The sequence below is a fragment of the Mytilus trossulus genome, unplaced genomic scaffold, assembly GCF_036588685.1.
Source record: "Mytilus trossulus isolate FHL-02 unplaced genomic scaffold, PNRI_Mtr1.1.1.hap1 h1tg000122l__unscaffolded, whole genome shotgun sequence".
Taxonomy (NCBI): domain Eukaryota; kingdom Metazoa; phylum Mollusca; class Bivalvia; order Mytilida; family Mytilidae; genus Mytilus; species Mytilus trossulus.
The window spans coordinates 611,672-628,550 of record NW_026963298.1 but is presented as its reverse complement, the minus strand read 5'-3'; the positions used below and the strand labels follow the sequence as shown (position 1 = coordinate 628,550).

Sequence of the window (16,879 nt, the reverse complement as noted above, 5' to 3'; positions counted from 1 at the left end):
GCCTTATGCACAAAATCATTCATTACATAAGAGGTACAAGGAAATTTTGTTATTTGTTTCATTTTAATTGTCTGCAGGGGAAATGGTAAAGAGTTTTAAGCCTTAAAAATCAAGTTGGGGTGGGTCATATAATAAGGTAAATTATAGTCTGTCCATACGTCTATATGTATTTCCACTCTAGAGCGACGAGGAAATACTGTGAAAATTTAAATTGTCTGATAGTATTGGGCAAACACATAATATGAAAGTAAGTAAGTTGAATCTTTTTCTTATATTTCTTCTTTTAAAAAATATTCTAGTAGGGGAAACGGCAATGCCAACCTTTCATTTTAACGCAGATCGGAAGCTTCTACTTTATAACGAAAACTTTTTCTTAATGTAAGTATCATACATCGCCATTATATCTGATGATATTGAAGAAGTGTATTAAAAGTTTAAATGGTATTTGTGTCAAACATCAGTCTAATGTGCAATATTTACAAACATGGTTGTTCACTATTAATAATTATATTTTCAGACCCCATATGTAGAGACTTGTTGTATGCTTTCTGTTTAAATTAATTTGATTTAATGGAAGCCAAATTTTAAATAGCACACAATTTACAGCTGTTTTCTGAACATTCATTTTGGACTGGTGGTTTTTGCAACGTCCATGAAAACTAATAAGCTGATACATACAATATAAGGTTTTTAGGCTTTTATATTTGTTACAAGATATGTTATTGTATACTTTGACATGATATGACGGTAACTTCATTTGAAATTAGAACATCCGAATTTCTTTAGTTTAATATAGAATGTACATGTAACATGTGTACCACAGAATAAACAAATACGCACTGTTCCTCCTATCGCTAGGAAACAAATAATTTTGCTTCTGAAGTACTTACTATATCCTGAAGATTCTTTTCGCATCCAAATTCAAATAAAATCTGTAATACTTCTGTTTTATTATTGTCAGCAGCATAGTGTAATGCATTCTTTCCATTCTGAAATTAAATAACATTTTTTGTAGTTGTTGATTTAAGCATTTATTCATTTGACAACAGTTTTAATGAAGACCTAAATGTACATTATTTAAGCAAATGTGTGTTTTCTGTCTTCTAAAATATGCCATATGTCAATTGTAATTGTGAAATAATTAACCTGTAACAAGAGACTTGAACATGTTAAAATGGTTTACATTTACCAATTGTGATTTGGATGAAAAATAGTGTCATTGCCTTACTTTACTTTAACTAACTAATCCATATGTGCTTTTACTATGCTTTGAATGTTCAAACCATTTTATTTTCGCTTTTGAGTTTTTGTTTAACTTGTAAGATGCTTGAATAATTTTTATATGTATACTGATATCCACTTAAGCTTTAAAATATGTTTAATTTATGTGTGCATGACTCGATATGCATGTTTTGCTTCAATTGTTGCTCTGTCGGGTTTAAAAGCTCTTCAGAGTTTGTACTTGTGATGCATATGTTAAATAGGTGAAATAAGAATTATATGTTATTAATCAAATTTAGGAATTACATGTAATTAATAAAATTACATGTAATTCTTCATGTACTTAGTAAACACAAGTAATTCCTGAAACTGACCAGTTATTTCCAGTTATTACTAATTTAAAAAAAAAAAATCACCTATTTACTAACTGTTTAAACAATGTTGTAATATGGTCAGCTGATCAAAAAGTAGGGTAACACTGAAGATCATTAAATATTATTAAAGTGGTCATCCTTAAATAAACCTTTTTGTCAACGGGTCACGATAAACATACCTTTTAACCTACAATTTGAAATGAAAACATACCTAGAAAATGTATATTGCATATGGATGCTGTATCTGGTTTAATTATCTGTGTGTTTATATCTGGTAACTAGTATGTGATTGTTGACAGTCTTCGGAGGATGTCTCCATAATTGATTATATGACACTTAGACAAACAAAACACGAAATGTTTATACATCGCGTGTATGCATTGATATGCAAAGTATGCTTATGGACACTTTGATTTATTATGAATTATCAAGATCATTTAACCAAATATGGCCTCATCGTATGGCTTTCATAAAAAAAAGAACTGGCAAAATTGCCTATACACTTCTCACAAATCTTTTCCTCATATTTGGATTTATATCATTGTTTGCATGTTGAAAATGACTTTTTGCGAGTATCAATAATTATAAAACAATCATTTTCCAGTATCTCACCAACAACCCTATAAAACATGCAGTCTTAGGATATTTGATTCCTTGACCCTTATGTATTATTAAGTTTTATACAAAATACCAAGTTAGTAAATAGCTGTTAAAATTACCACACAAATCAGTAAATACCTGTTATCACTGAAACAATCAGTTATTTACGTATAATTCCTAAACCAATTCTAAATAAAGCTTTATGTCTTATATATTATGTCACTCACAACACGTCGTCTTGTATCTTTAAACGGGTAATAAACCAAATGGTGCTGAGTTATTGTATTGTTAATGACGTTGAGATCTATATTAGAATAAACTGTCAGGGTACAATATGTTTACAAATACGTATCAAAAGAAAGATAAATATAACGTTATGTCTATTTAGCAATCTAATGAAAACGACTGTTGCTACCGATGATTAAATCTGAAAATCGGTAAAGAGGAACACATGATAATACAAAATCAATGACTTAAACAATCGCAATCAGATTAAAACTCATAAAAGATCAAGACCGCATTTCCACATTAATCTTCCATCAGGCGAAAACATACGCAATCAAAATGTCTCTACCTAGAACTTCTTATATCAATAATATATATGCTTAATTATCAAAGCAGTAACAATGTAATACTGATTTTGTCCTCTAAAAAAGAGTAAATGAAGTTATTTTTCTTATATACTAGTCAATACCCGCGACGTAACGGGTCCGTGATTACATTAAAGAATATATGCCTTATTTTTATAATGCGTAATCATTTGGTTAAGTCACGCTGATTTTAAGGTGCACAGTTGTTCCCTGTATAATGACGAAGTTCAAGTGTGAAACTTACCTGTGTCAATGATAATTATCGAATAAATTGTTTGGATGTGTGGCTGAAAACGGCGGAAAGTTCAGATATGGAATCAAATAATTTTGTGACATATAAAATTTGAATCGACCCGGAACTTGTAATTATTGGTAATATTTATGATGTGGATAACAAAAGGGCATGGAATTGTGTAATTCCTATATCATTTTCATATGAAGTTTAATTCTATGAGCAGTACGTCGACTGAGCTTGCTCAAAAGAGTAAAAGTCATGTTAGACACGGATCGATGACAGTTTCACAAAAATTGTCCTTTAACAGTACATTAATAAATCAACAAACATTTCCTTCTTTGTAAGGTTCAGACGAATTGTAGAAATTAAACATGACGTCACATGCGTCAAAGGGAAATCAAGTTCATATATACATCTTGAGTTTATGTTAGTTTGCCTTTGTGAACACATTTGAAACATTATTCTCCAATTCCATTTTTTGAACTGAAAACTGATCCCTATTAACCCTTTCACTTTGTAAAATATAGACTTAAATAAGGGGGTTAAGGATACCAGAGGAACATTCAAACTCATAAATCGAAAATCAACCGACAACGTCATGACCAAGTAGATAAATACAAACAGACAAATAATAGTACGCAAGACACAACATAGCATAAGAAATACTACGAATCAAGAACCTTCCAAAATAATATTTATTTGATGATTTTTATTGCTCCCTTAGGCACTCGGTCTGCTGAACAACGTCGCGATTCTACGATCTGACGTCATACGTTTTTTTGTTTGAAATGTCACTGGTTATCACAAAAAAACAATAGGATTACTGATTAGAATTTAAAAAAAATGATGTTAAAATAAATGGATATTTAACGACTTTTTAAATGATCTCATGTTTATACAAAATAAGTAATATTTGCGAGCTGGTAAACAAAAACGTTATTTTTGGACGACGTTGTACTCTTCGTTTGTTTTACCGGAATAGACTATATTTTATGAAGCTGGCGCGCCATCTATAAACCACAAATATGTGTGGCAGAAAGCACTTTGTGTTGGAAAAGTTCCACAGTTGGTACTGTCTAATGCTCCTATTTATCGGTAGGTTGATAAATTTGGCCTGTTAGATTCAAGTAGAATTTTTTATAATTCTCTTGAAAATGTACATAAATGAATGGGAGCTTTTATGACAACATTCTTTAGAACTTCGATCAAATGATCCCAACATTCAACTTTTATCCGACTTTCTACTGCACAGCACGAAACAGGCAAATTACAGATATCTTGATATTTTTACGACGATTGACAACGACGTCGTGAATAACTGAGGAACGTTTCCTTCCTCACATTGATGTAATACTATGTACGTGAAAATGAAAGACATGTATGGAAATGTAAACAATCGTAAAATGTACGGCAGAACGGTGCCTCAGAAAACTGTGTTGTTTCAAATTATATACTATTGAATTAAGACAAGTGAAACAAAGTACGGTTACGTTTAAAAAGCTATCAGTTTTTGGCCAAATGTATTAGAACAGTGATAAGTTGTATACTAGTGTTCAATTTATAGCTGGAAAATCTATAGTCTGTTTCAGAGCTGTAAGTAAAAGTTATTTGAGATTTTCCCTAAATATTTCATATAAAATTACATTTTTTCAAAAAAATATTTTGAGGTCATTTCTGGTTTGATTTAAATCAACTTGGTACAAATAGTTAAAGACTTGTCACAGATTTAGTTGTTTATTTGGTTGTATTTTTTTTGGAAGATCGTTTTTATTATCTAATGAGATTAATACAAATATCATTTTCATTTGAGAAATTTGCTAAATACTTTAACCAAATTAAATTGTAAAATTGTATTACCCGTCAAAATAAAATATTACAACTGAAAACAAAACTATGGTCATATAAACAAGTATTCAGTAAACAATTCTTCGTCTTGAAACGCCTTGCTTATAAAAATTCAACCATAAATGCAGTAAAACTTAAAAAAAAGAAAACGTGTTTTATATGAAATTTACATCATCTGAATGCAGTTGTTGTTGTTCAAATAAAAGTTTGATTTAGAAAATGCTTATAAATGATTTAAATTAATTGAGTAGCATTAAAATCAAAATTATCACTTCTTTAAATTATGTAATTTGTTGCACATAGTTTTGTTCTGAAATGTCTCAGAGTTTCTATAAAATGAAGTGCTAAATAATTTTCATACATGGTGACATGAAGAAAACATGAACGTAACATAATATAAACTATTGTAACATAATACGGCAGTTTTCCTTTGAAGTTTTTACGTGATAATCTGTTTTAATAGTTCGGTTTCTGAAAAGCCATGGTTTATTATAAAGATTGGTAACGTGCTTACAACTTCAAGTAGATAGGTGGAGCTTAGACTATGGTTAAATCTGATATTTTTCATGTTAATCATGATTTAAACCCCGCCACCTTGTTACGACTCCATGTGACTGACAATTAAGTGAATGCACACCAACTGTATTTCTGAATGAACCGGCTGATTAACGAAAAATTGACTGGATCGATTTTCTCGTGCACGTGCTAAGCAGGGGGCTAGAACGACATTCCCACTGGGTTTTTATTGGATAAAAAATCACCAGGCTACTTTCAAATGATGTTACAAAACATATACCTCACGCCTTACTCTTTAACATATTTAAACGAACTCATCCAGCGGATTCGTCGTTTAAATATGTTTACTCGTAAATAGCGTGGAACACATGTATATAATACATAAAGACAATAAACAAGTATTATAGAGACAACACACATGGTTTAATAACTTATTAAAATCAAAACCTTATTGCTAAATACTGAAAATATTAAATTCTTATGCTGTAGAACTTGAAATTTTATATATATGAAAATTTATATAAACATATATATCTTTTTCAGATCTAATAATAATATCATATGCTGTATATGACACTTCATAAATATTTCTAAAATATCTAGCTGCTTTAAGAATTATAATTAGTTGTAAGTATTAAGTAAGTATGTTAGATTTGTTTGTCAATACAAGCTTGATACTAATAATTACTATATAAAAGCAAGATCTAAAACATACCACATTTGAAAGTATCAAATTTTTTTTGTTGAAAGATGTGTAGTTTTATGTCAATGATTGATGGATTTTATTGTGTTTAACACTAGCGTTCTGTTTTGCGGTACTCTGTATTTATTAATGGAGAACGCATAACAAATATGGCTTAGAGAGTACTACAACCTTCAGTTGGAAAATTGGCAATTTAGATTAAAAGTCTAGACTAATAAAATATTTGCACCTGCATGTGAAGGATTTTGAATTCCCAATTTCAGTGATCAAAAGCTAGTGATACAGTAATTCAACTTCTTATAAAACAGTGTTTAATCCTGTTTATGAAGCTGTATATTTTTATCACATTAAGTTGTTTTCTTTGTTTTGTTAATTGCATTTTATATACTACAGTTTCTGCATATACATTGTAATTATGTTTTTTTTTCTGTTTTAAGTTCTACTACAAAATAAAATGATATGTTAAACCATTTTCATTAGCAAGAATTACCTGGTACATGTATAACGAAACTTATCTTAAATACATTTTCTACAATTCAGGTTTTTGATATGTGTTGTGGTCATTTTCTGTCTTTCTGGTGATATGTCCATGAGAACACACACACTTTTGCACACAAACACACAGATATACATGTACATCTATGACACTCACACGTTTGATACACGTCATCAATTATATCTATCTATAATGAACTTTGCTAATTAGTAAAAGAGGGAACTATTTTGTAAACTGAATGAAAATTGTTAAAAATGTACTATAAAGGGCAATAACTCCTTAAAGGGTCAACTGACCATTTTGATCATTTGACTCATATGTAGATCTTACATCGCTAAACATCATTGCTGTTTACAGTTGATCTCTATCTATAATAGTATTCAAGAAAATAACCAAAAACGGCAAAATGTCGGTAAAAATTACCAATTGGGAGGCACCAACCCAACAACGGGTTGTCCAATTCATTTAAAAATTTCGGGGGCAGATAAATATTGAATTGATTGACATTGTTACCACTTGTCAGATTTGCTCTAAATGCTTTGGTTTTCGAGTTATAAGCCAAAAGCTACATTTTACCCCTATGTTCTATTTTTAGCCGTGGCGGCCATCTTTGTTCAATGGCCAGGTCACCGGAAACATTTCTGGATTAATTTGACCCAGTAGTTTCAGAGGAGAAGATTTTTGTAAAACTTGTAAAAGATTATTAAGATTTACGAAAAATGGTTAAAAAATTAGAATAAAGGGCAATAACGCCTAAAGGAGTCAACTGACCATTTCGGCAATGTTGACATATTTGTAGATGTTACTTTGCTGAACATTATTGCCGTTTACAGTTTATCTCTATCTATCTATAGTAATATTCAAAATAATAACCAAAAACAGCAAAATTTCCTTAAAATTACAAATTCAGGGGCAGCCACCCAACAACAGGGTGTCCGATTCATCTGGAAATTCCACAGCAGGTAGATCTTGACTTGATAATCAATCTTAAACCATGTCAGATTTGCTCTAAATGTTTTGGTTTTTGAGTTATAAGCCATAAACTGCATGTTACCCCTATGTTCTACTTTTAGTTATGGCGGCCATCTTGGTTGGTTGGCAAGGTCACCGGACACATTTGTTAAACTAGATACCCCATTGAAAATTGAGGTCAAGTTCGGTTCAATTTTGCCAAGAAGTTTCAGAGTAGAAGATTTTTGTAAAAGTTAACGACGACGGACGACGATGACGACAACGACGCCGGACGCCGGACGCAAAGCGAAGGGAAAAGCTCACTTGGCCTTTCGGGCCAGATGAGCTATAAACAGTAAGAAAAGTATGTATGGCATTTGTTCCTGGCGTTGACAATGACAATGGAGCGTCACTAGAGCTTAAAACATACATATATAGAATCAACGTGAAACTTCAATTGAAGGCATTCTAGGGTAACATATTCAATATTGTCTTCCATGATGGATGAGAAATATATTTCCTTCATGAAAATTTCATTTACTCCCTTGAAAATATAAAATCTGAAGGCAATACCAAAACATGAATATGCTGATAAAAGACGTATTGAGAAATTTGAAATGCAGTCACAATATTGTAGGATTTAGAGCATTAGGAGTTTGGAACACATTTATAACAACACCTCTAGAATCAGCAAACGAACTGTTAACTGGCGAAAGGCCTCCATTCCCCAATATTAAGATAAATAAAGATGAAGTTTGGGAAGTTTTGGTCAAACAACAGACCAATGATGCAGAAACTGGGGGTATGTTAATGCAGATGGCTGCTGAAACATGCAAATCATTAAAAGATCATGATCATTTACTTGGTGGAAATAAAGGCAACAGTAGTATACCGCTGTTCAAAACTCATAAATCCATGGACAAAAAACAAAATCGGGGTAACAAACTAAAACCGAGGGAAACGCATTAAATATAAGAGGGGAACAACGACATAACACCGAAACGTAACACACACAGAAACAGACCAAGCATCAGACAGAACACCACGAGAATAACAAATATAACATGAAAACCAAATACATCAATTTGGGATAGACAAGTACTGTGCCACGTCTTATCTCAATATCTCATGCCAAACCTCGCACTTTAATGGCAAAGTTAAATATAACATTGAGATGACAACATAACATTACAAGATTACAATAAAAATAAATAGGAGAACATATTAGACAAAGAAAAACATTGTTAATAGATAACAAAAAGCATCAGGTTTAAAATTCAATACGCCAAAAACGCGCCTTGTCCACAAAAAAATCAACAGTGACGCCCAGATATAAAAGATTGAAAATGTTACAGCAGATGTACAAATACAAATGAATTCCGTCATTCCGCACAACAAATTACCTGAGTGGGTATTTGGATACCTGCATTGGCTCCTAAAACACAGACCAAATACAACTAGACTAGCCAACAAAGCACAATTTGTTTACATATTAAACAAAACATCAGAGTGGCTCAACCAAAAAAGTAAACTACAGATTGAAAAGCTAGTTCAATGATCAAAGAGAATGTTATCATTATCAAGTTTAAGAAGAGAGAACGAATCAAAGATATAAAAAACAAATGGAGGATTTAAGAAAAGCAAAGGAAGAAAAAGCAAGACAAAAACAACAGGAAGAGAAAAGATAATTACTGGACTGGAAGTCAAAAACACAGAAAAGAAAGATGCTGACTAGTCAAATTAAGTTTAGACAGTTAGTCCAAGAACAATCAGCTGGAAAAAAACTTTCCAAAAAAAGCAGATTTGAAGGCAAGTCAGTTACTGTAGATATGTCGAACTAAGAGATCTTAATAAGATTGGAAAATGTACGATGTAAGTTGTTACTTTAAAACTTATAAATCAAATAAATTGAATTTTTGTATATGTTGCCTTGGTGAGACTGCAAACAAACAACATAGTCTAATCGAAATAGAAAATATATAACTTCAGATTGACCTGAACATTCACTCAGTAGATTTAGCATGTTTACTTGCATGAAAAACAACTGATCAAAGATACAATCAGCTCCTCATTCAAAAATTCTTTCTAGTAGACATACTCTTTTAGTTAGAACTAAAACCGTGCAGCTTCTATAAATTAGAAGTTGAGATTCAACAGACCAGCACATGTGGTGATCGAATAAGAAGAACTAAATAGCAATTGAAGAAAAGTTATTTACAACCATAACATTTTTATGAACAGCTGACTTAGTAATTAAAACAATCATTCTTTTAGTTAATTTGATTTTTTGATGTATAGATTCCAAACTACAAATACGCTATATATATGTAAATATACATCAACATTACATACATTAACTTTTTTTAAGAAGAAGAAGAAGAAGAAGAAGAAGAAGAAGAAGAAGAAGAAGAAGAAGAAGAAGAAGAAGAAGAAGAAGAAGAAGAAGAAGAAGAAGAAGAAGAAGAAGAAGAAGAAGAAGAAGAAGAAGAAGAAGAAGAAGAAGAAGAAGAAGAAGAAGAAGAAGAAGAAGAAGAAGAAGAAGAAGAAGAAGAAGAAGAAGAAGAAGAAGAAGAAGAAGAAGGAACATTGACAGAGAATGAATGGCGAAATAACATTAACTTAAACTTGAAATAAAACACATTTTCTTTCTTGATATATTTTAAATATAAACAATTGAAGATGTTAGGTAAACTTGTATTCCATGTTTAGCATAGTATATGTGTATAAAAATATGGTGATGTGGTATGATTGCCAATGAAACAACTGTTTATGATTTTTTTTTATATCTTCTTTTCTTGTCTGATTATGTCTGTTATGGTCACTTCATATGGACTCCCCTCTAAGATAAGTTTGCATGGTAACGATATAACACTTATGTTTTATTTCTTGCATATTTGTAGTGAATAGCATTTTTTAAAGTGTTATGACTTTAAACATTATATGTCTTTTTTTTTTTAGACATTTCTATGGTATGATATAAGGTTATTTTCTGAACGTCAATTTTTGCTTAAATGGGATGCATTGGTACTGCTTCTGACTTTCTCTGCACTCTCTACACTACATTAAAATATATAACAATTGTATGAGAATTCATTATATTTATGTTAAATTACTAAGGTATTTCAAATGTGCAATATGACAATTATTTAGTCTAGTGCCATGAGATCAAAACAAGCCAATTCCGCCAGGGTAGAAAAAGCCTCGAAAAGGGGAGACAATGTCCTCGAAAAAAAATACCCCCATACTAATGACGAGAAATAATATCTTTTTTTCAAGATAATAAGTATGCTTCAAATTGGGGTACACAAAAAATTCTCTTTTGTTAAAATGACGAAAGATGCAGAGTCACTGGTTTTGTTATTCTGCAATATTATATTGATTTTAGTGGAATTCGATTGTCAAATTTAATCGCACTGTCTACAATCGTGTTTGATTATATCAAGCTTTCGAGTATTATGCTAGTAAACACTCACTTGATTATACAGGTTTCAGTTTGAGCATTGCTGTTAACATGGGTAAAGTCGTATTCAAGTTTCTCAAGAAAAAGTGAAATCACAAAAATACTGCACTCCGAGGAAACATTCAAAACGAAAAGTTCGCAATCAAATGGATAAATCAAAAACTCAAACACATAAAACGAATGGATGGCGACTAAAGAACGAGCTTGATATTTATAGTTCCATCTTGCTAACTATTTCCGACAATTTATCAAAAACCTTAAATATAAGAAAAGAAAATAATTGTTCTATATTTTAACATCTATTTCAGTTTATTATTAACTACACATAGGCATATTGTACATCAAATCAAATACGGCTATCCATATTTACCCGTTACCTTTGTAAAGGCCACAACATTCCATTCTGTACATTCGTAGACAGAATGGATTGTTAAAGGCTTATATTTTAATTAGCGCATTTTTAAACATGTCAAACGGCGAAAAAGCTACAAAATAGAATTTTGTTTTTCGATTTTTTCTTCAAATGTGTATGTTGAATAAACCTTATGCAAATTATCCTACATGTAAGCCCCTTTAAATAAAGGCAACAGTAGAATACCGCTGTTTAAAACTCATAAATCCATGGACAAAAAACAAAATCGGGGTAACAAACTAAAAGCGAGGGAAACGCATTAAATATAAGAGGAGAACAACGACATAACACTAAAATGTAACACACACAGAAACGGACCGAGAATCAGACAAAATTCCACGAGAATAACAAATATAACATCAAAACCAAATACATGAATTTGGAATAGACAAGTACCGTAATACGTCTCATCGCAATATGAATTTACACTCAAAAATAATAGAAAACAAACGACGGAACGTGAAAATGTAACACACACAGAAACGAACCATAATATAACAATGGCCATATTCCTGACTTGGTACAGAACATTTTTAAAGGTAAAATGGTGGGTTGAACCTGGTTTTGTGGCATGCCAAACCTCACACTTTTATGGCCATGTGAAATATAACATCAAAATGACAACACAACACCACAGGACTACAATATAAATAGATTGGAGAACACAATTGACAAAGAATCACAAGAACAACTGCAAACAAAAGGCAACTAGTTCAAAATTGTAATACACCAGACGTGCATTTTGTCCACACAAGACCTACTGGTGACGCCCAGATACAAAAGTTTGAAAGCCGAAACAAGTACAAAGTTGAACAGCATCGAGGACCAAAAGATCATAAACATTTTGCGAAAAGCGGCAAGGGTTTTCTGTTAGTTACCAGAACATCCCTATTTTTTTTAGAATAATTTTTACTTTTGCAAACAGTAAATTTTATAAAATGACTATACAAAAGATGTATATGATAAAACTGAAGTATTAACTATTTACAGAAAACAACTGAAATACATTACATAACCAGACATTTGGATTTAAACTCGACATAAAATAACAAAATAAATAATATACAGTTAAAGGTAAACAACAGGTTATGCTATAAAATATACATGAATGATGACCATCACGTAGCTAGGTGAGCGAGAAAAAAAAACATGTTAAGTGTCCCATCTGATATTTTTTTGTTTTTGTTTTAAATATAAAACATATTTTATTAGCAATCGCCTGTTACATCAACCCTCAGTTGCCCAGGGGAGCAAGTAAGGGGGGCCCAATTGTTACAGTCTCATTTGTCGGGGAAAAAGCAAATTAAAAAAAAACCAAACTCCCACTATAAATTATTAACATCAACCTTTAAAAATGTTATCTGTCCTTGTACAAATGTACATGTACCTGCAATCATTATCATTATCTTTACCTCTCACCATATATATATTTTTTTAAATAAAGTATGTTTTGTATCTTTATTTCTTTCTCACAAACGCTACCTGTTTTTATTGAGCAGTTTCAAAGTAACCGTACATCAAGTCTTTTGTTATGTTAATTTCAATTACATTTAAATTATGGTCATGTGATCATTTACCACGTGTGATTTGCTAAAGGGATGTGTTACAGTAGTTCATTCATAAAAAAAATGGATTATTTAATGATTTTTGATTTCCAAAAAGGGTTTTATTTCAAAGATATGGTGAGTAAATATTTGTTTATAAAATGAACCTACATTTGATACTATATGTCTTGTTACAATTAGATGATAAACCTGAATTACATACACGATAGAAATTACATGTAGGGAGTTGAGAGCAGTATACATATTATTGTTCAATCAGTATCAAAGAGGACATTGCACTGACCTGACCACACAAAATGTATATGTTTATACAAAAAATGTCACATATAATAGAAAAGGCTTCGTTTTTCGTATTCGGTTTAATATATTTGAGCAAAAATTGCATTTCTTGTTTTATCATATTTAAAATCAACGATTTTACTAATCCCTTTATTTTGATATTTTGCGATATTTCTAGTTTTCCAGATAACCTATTTCGTGATAAGAAGTACCGTATCTAAAATTTGGGTATAAGATGCATCTGCATTAATGACCCCAATTATTATACTTATTTCAGATTTTTGTAATTTTTCAATATTTAATTGTGAACAAAATTCCGTTGTTTTCTCAAAATTTCCCGCCAAACGTCTTCCACCAGTTTACAATAAATAAAAAGATGAAAAAGTGATTTTGTTGCATTGCAAAAGTGACACTACCCGTTTGAGCGATTCTTGTTTTGTAATTGTTCTTCAGTGTAAATTATATTATGTAGTAACTTCCATTGAAGTTGTTTAGTTTTCCTGTTAGGTAAATTCTTATTCAAGGTTTCCCAAATGTATTCCCATGGTAGCTGATTCCCAAAATGTAAATTCCACTTAAACTGGCTTTTTGGAGCTGTTTTATTCTCATAGAAGTATCTTATATCTTTAAGGCATAATTTTTTGGCATCAACGACAACTCCATTTTTTATAAATTGACAAGAATTTTTTTTTTTATAGGTCTATCGGAGTGACTTTGCATGCTAGAGTCTTTTTTTAAAACGTCAATTTGTTGATGTGTTAACGAAGATTTAATGCGGCTATATTGTGCAATCCAATTCCTTTTATCTTTCAGACGGTTAAAAATATCAAAAGAAGTTTTAAAGGATTTATTGTTTAAGTCCCATATATCTTTTATTTTTTTTATTCCACTGGAGGCAAAATTTGCATAATATAATGCATGTCCCTTGAACTTAAATTTAAAATTGCCGAATATATTTTCTTCTAAAAGGTCCTCTTTCGTGACCGATGTTTGGAATTTCTGTAAGTCAGACCAGGAAATTAAAAGTTCTTTATTTTATTTGGACATTTGTATTTGCCTAAAACATGTAGTGTTCGAACACGAACATATAAAAAAATCTGTATCATATTTTTCGTCTTGTGACGTTAACCAGTATTTTCCTGTTGCATTCCATTTTTGTGTTTTTGAGTTGACAATACTGTTGATATTTTTCACCTGTTTTGATTTAATAAAGTCCCTTAAGTTTATCATTCCTATCCCCCCTTTTTCTTTCGGTAAACAACACACTGTTCTAGCGATTTGGTTTGTTTTCCCATCCCATATAAAGGACCATATAATATTATTTATTTGTTTTTCGTATATCTCCGGGATATCTCTCATTTCAATTTCGTATCAAATGACAGACAGTACAAAGGATTTAATAATTAAAATTTTTCCCGTAAATGTGAGATCTCTTGATTTCCAAACTTCCATACTCTTTTTATCTTATTTATTTTTTCTAACCAAATTTGATCTAAGTCTATCCCGTATCCATGTTGTACCCTTAATGCTTTCACAGGACGCTTAGACCATTTAATTTTGTTAAATTTTGTTTTTTTTATTTCGCCACTTGCCTTAATACATGCCAACAGTCTTATCCATATTCATTTTAGCCCCCGACGCATTTCGCACAGTTTTAAAGTTTTAAATGTTTCTTCGATATTTCGATCTTTTTATTAAAGAGTTGAGAATCGTCAGCAAACATATTTCGCTTTGTTTCAATATAATTCCCCGTTTTAGTAGGAAGTGTTATTCCTTCTATATTAGGATTGTTTCTAATTGAAGCTGCAAGTGGTTCTGCTTGCAGGATATATAACATCGGGGCTAGTGTGCATCCTTGACGAATTGAACGGGTTATGCCTACGAATCTAGAGGTAAACCCATTCGTATGAATACACGTCTTGGCGTTACTGAAAAGCATGTTTACCCAACTCCGGAATTTTTCCCCAAACCCAAATTATAATAAGGAAAAATCGATCCATTCCCATTGCGCCCTATCAAATGCTTTTTGTTGATCCAAAAATAATATTGCACCCTCCTCGTCTACTAATTCACAAAAATCTATAACATCTTGTAGTAATCTATTGCCTTGAAAAATGTTGCGCCCTTTGACAAACCCTTTTTGATCGAAATAAATTATTTGCGGTAATACATTTTTTAATCTTTCCGCGAGTACTTTAGAAATGATTTTATAGTCCGTGTTCAAGAGCGTTATAGGACGTCAATTGTTTTTGTCTTCTCTCTCCCCAGACTTAAACATAAGCGTAATCATACCTCTTTATTGAGATTCGCAGAGCAAATTGTTTTTAAAAATATTCTTAATAACCGCCACGAAGTCTTCCTTTATCAAATACCAATATATTTTGTAAAATTCATTTACAATTCAGTCTTCCCCAGGGGATTTATCAGGTTTCAAGATTGTAATGGCCTTACTTATTTCATCCAAAGTAATTTCCATTTCACACATTTTTTTATTTTCTTCGGTTAGTTTATGGTCTATATTCTGTAATAGATTTTCTGCCGCCTCCCTATCCCACCCCTCGGACGTAAATATTTTTTTGTAGAAAAATACTTGTTCTTCTAAAAATAGATTATATATCATCTTTATACTTTCCGTCTGCACCTTTTATTCTAGACCATAATTTTTCCGCGCCCCGCTTTTTTTCTAGATTAAAGAAGTACCCTGTAGATTTTTCGCCTTTCTCGTACCAATTAACCTTCGATCTAATTCTGACTGCCTCTTCTTTTTTGTCATAATAGTCTTTTATTTTAACTTTTAAATCATTGAATTCGTTTTCATTATTTGTAAAATCGGATCCCGTAATTTTATCCAATTTTTTCCCCCACTCCCTTATTTGTTTTTCTGTAACGTTTAATTGCTTTGCCACTTCTATAGTAAGACTTTTGATGTTTATCTTAGTTTCCTCCCACCATTCAAGACTATTTGCGAACTAATTTTTTTTTGTTTGATTTCCAGTTTTCCAAAAAGCTTTCGAAAGTATTTCTAAATAAGTCCGATTGAATAACTGATGAGTTCATTTTCCACGTTCCGGGACCGCGTTCTGGTTCATTTGTTTTTAATTTCACGAATACACCGTCGTGGTCACTGAACGGAAAATAAACTATTTTTGTCTGTTTTGATTTATATTGAAGCTTACTACTTATAAAGATGAAATCAATTCGTTACCTTGAGTTACCTCGACAAAAAGTATATTGTTTGTCTTTAGGAAATCGTTTTATCCACACGTCTATTAATTCGTTATGCTTGACAAATGTTTTTAATTCCAGCGATCCAATGTCTTCTCGAAAAGGCACCGGGTTTCGATCTAAGTTTTTTTTTATAAGAGCACAGTAAATATCCCAAAGAACAATATTTCTATTACCGTTATCAATGAGAATATTTTTTTCAAAAAATAATTTTCTGTCACCAGCCAAATTAGGAGCATAAATATTGTAAATTAAAACCCCGTTATTCCCTGGCGTTTTAAGATGTACAGAAATTGTTCTTCCATTATTATCTTGGCCGTTTTTAGAAAATTCAAATGTATTTTTTTTCTGAAAATTGCTACCCCTGTTGAATTACTTGATCCATGATTCCAAAAACTGTCCCCCTT

General features: G+C 31.4%; 1 long non-coding RNA gene across 1 annotated transcript in view; it reads right to left on the bottom strand.

Moving 5' to 3' along the window:
• Nucleotides 1-900: 900 nt before the first annotated feature.
• LOC134700145 (uncharacterized) overlaps nucleotides 901-16,879 on the bottom strand; it is a 41,436-nt gene continuing 25,457 nt past the window's right edge. Inside the window, exon 3 of the long non-coding RNA XR_010103788.1 lies at nucleotides 901-989. This is a non-coding gene — a long non-coding RNA (uncharacterized LOC134700145). The remainder of the gene's footprint in view (nucleotides 990-16,879) is intronic.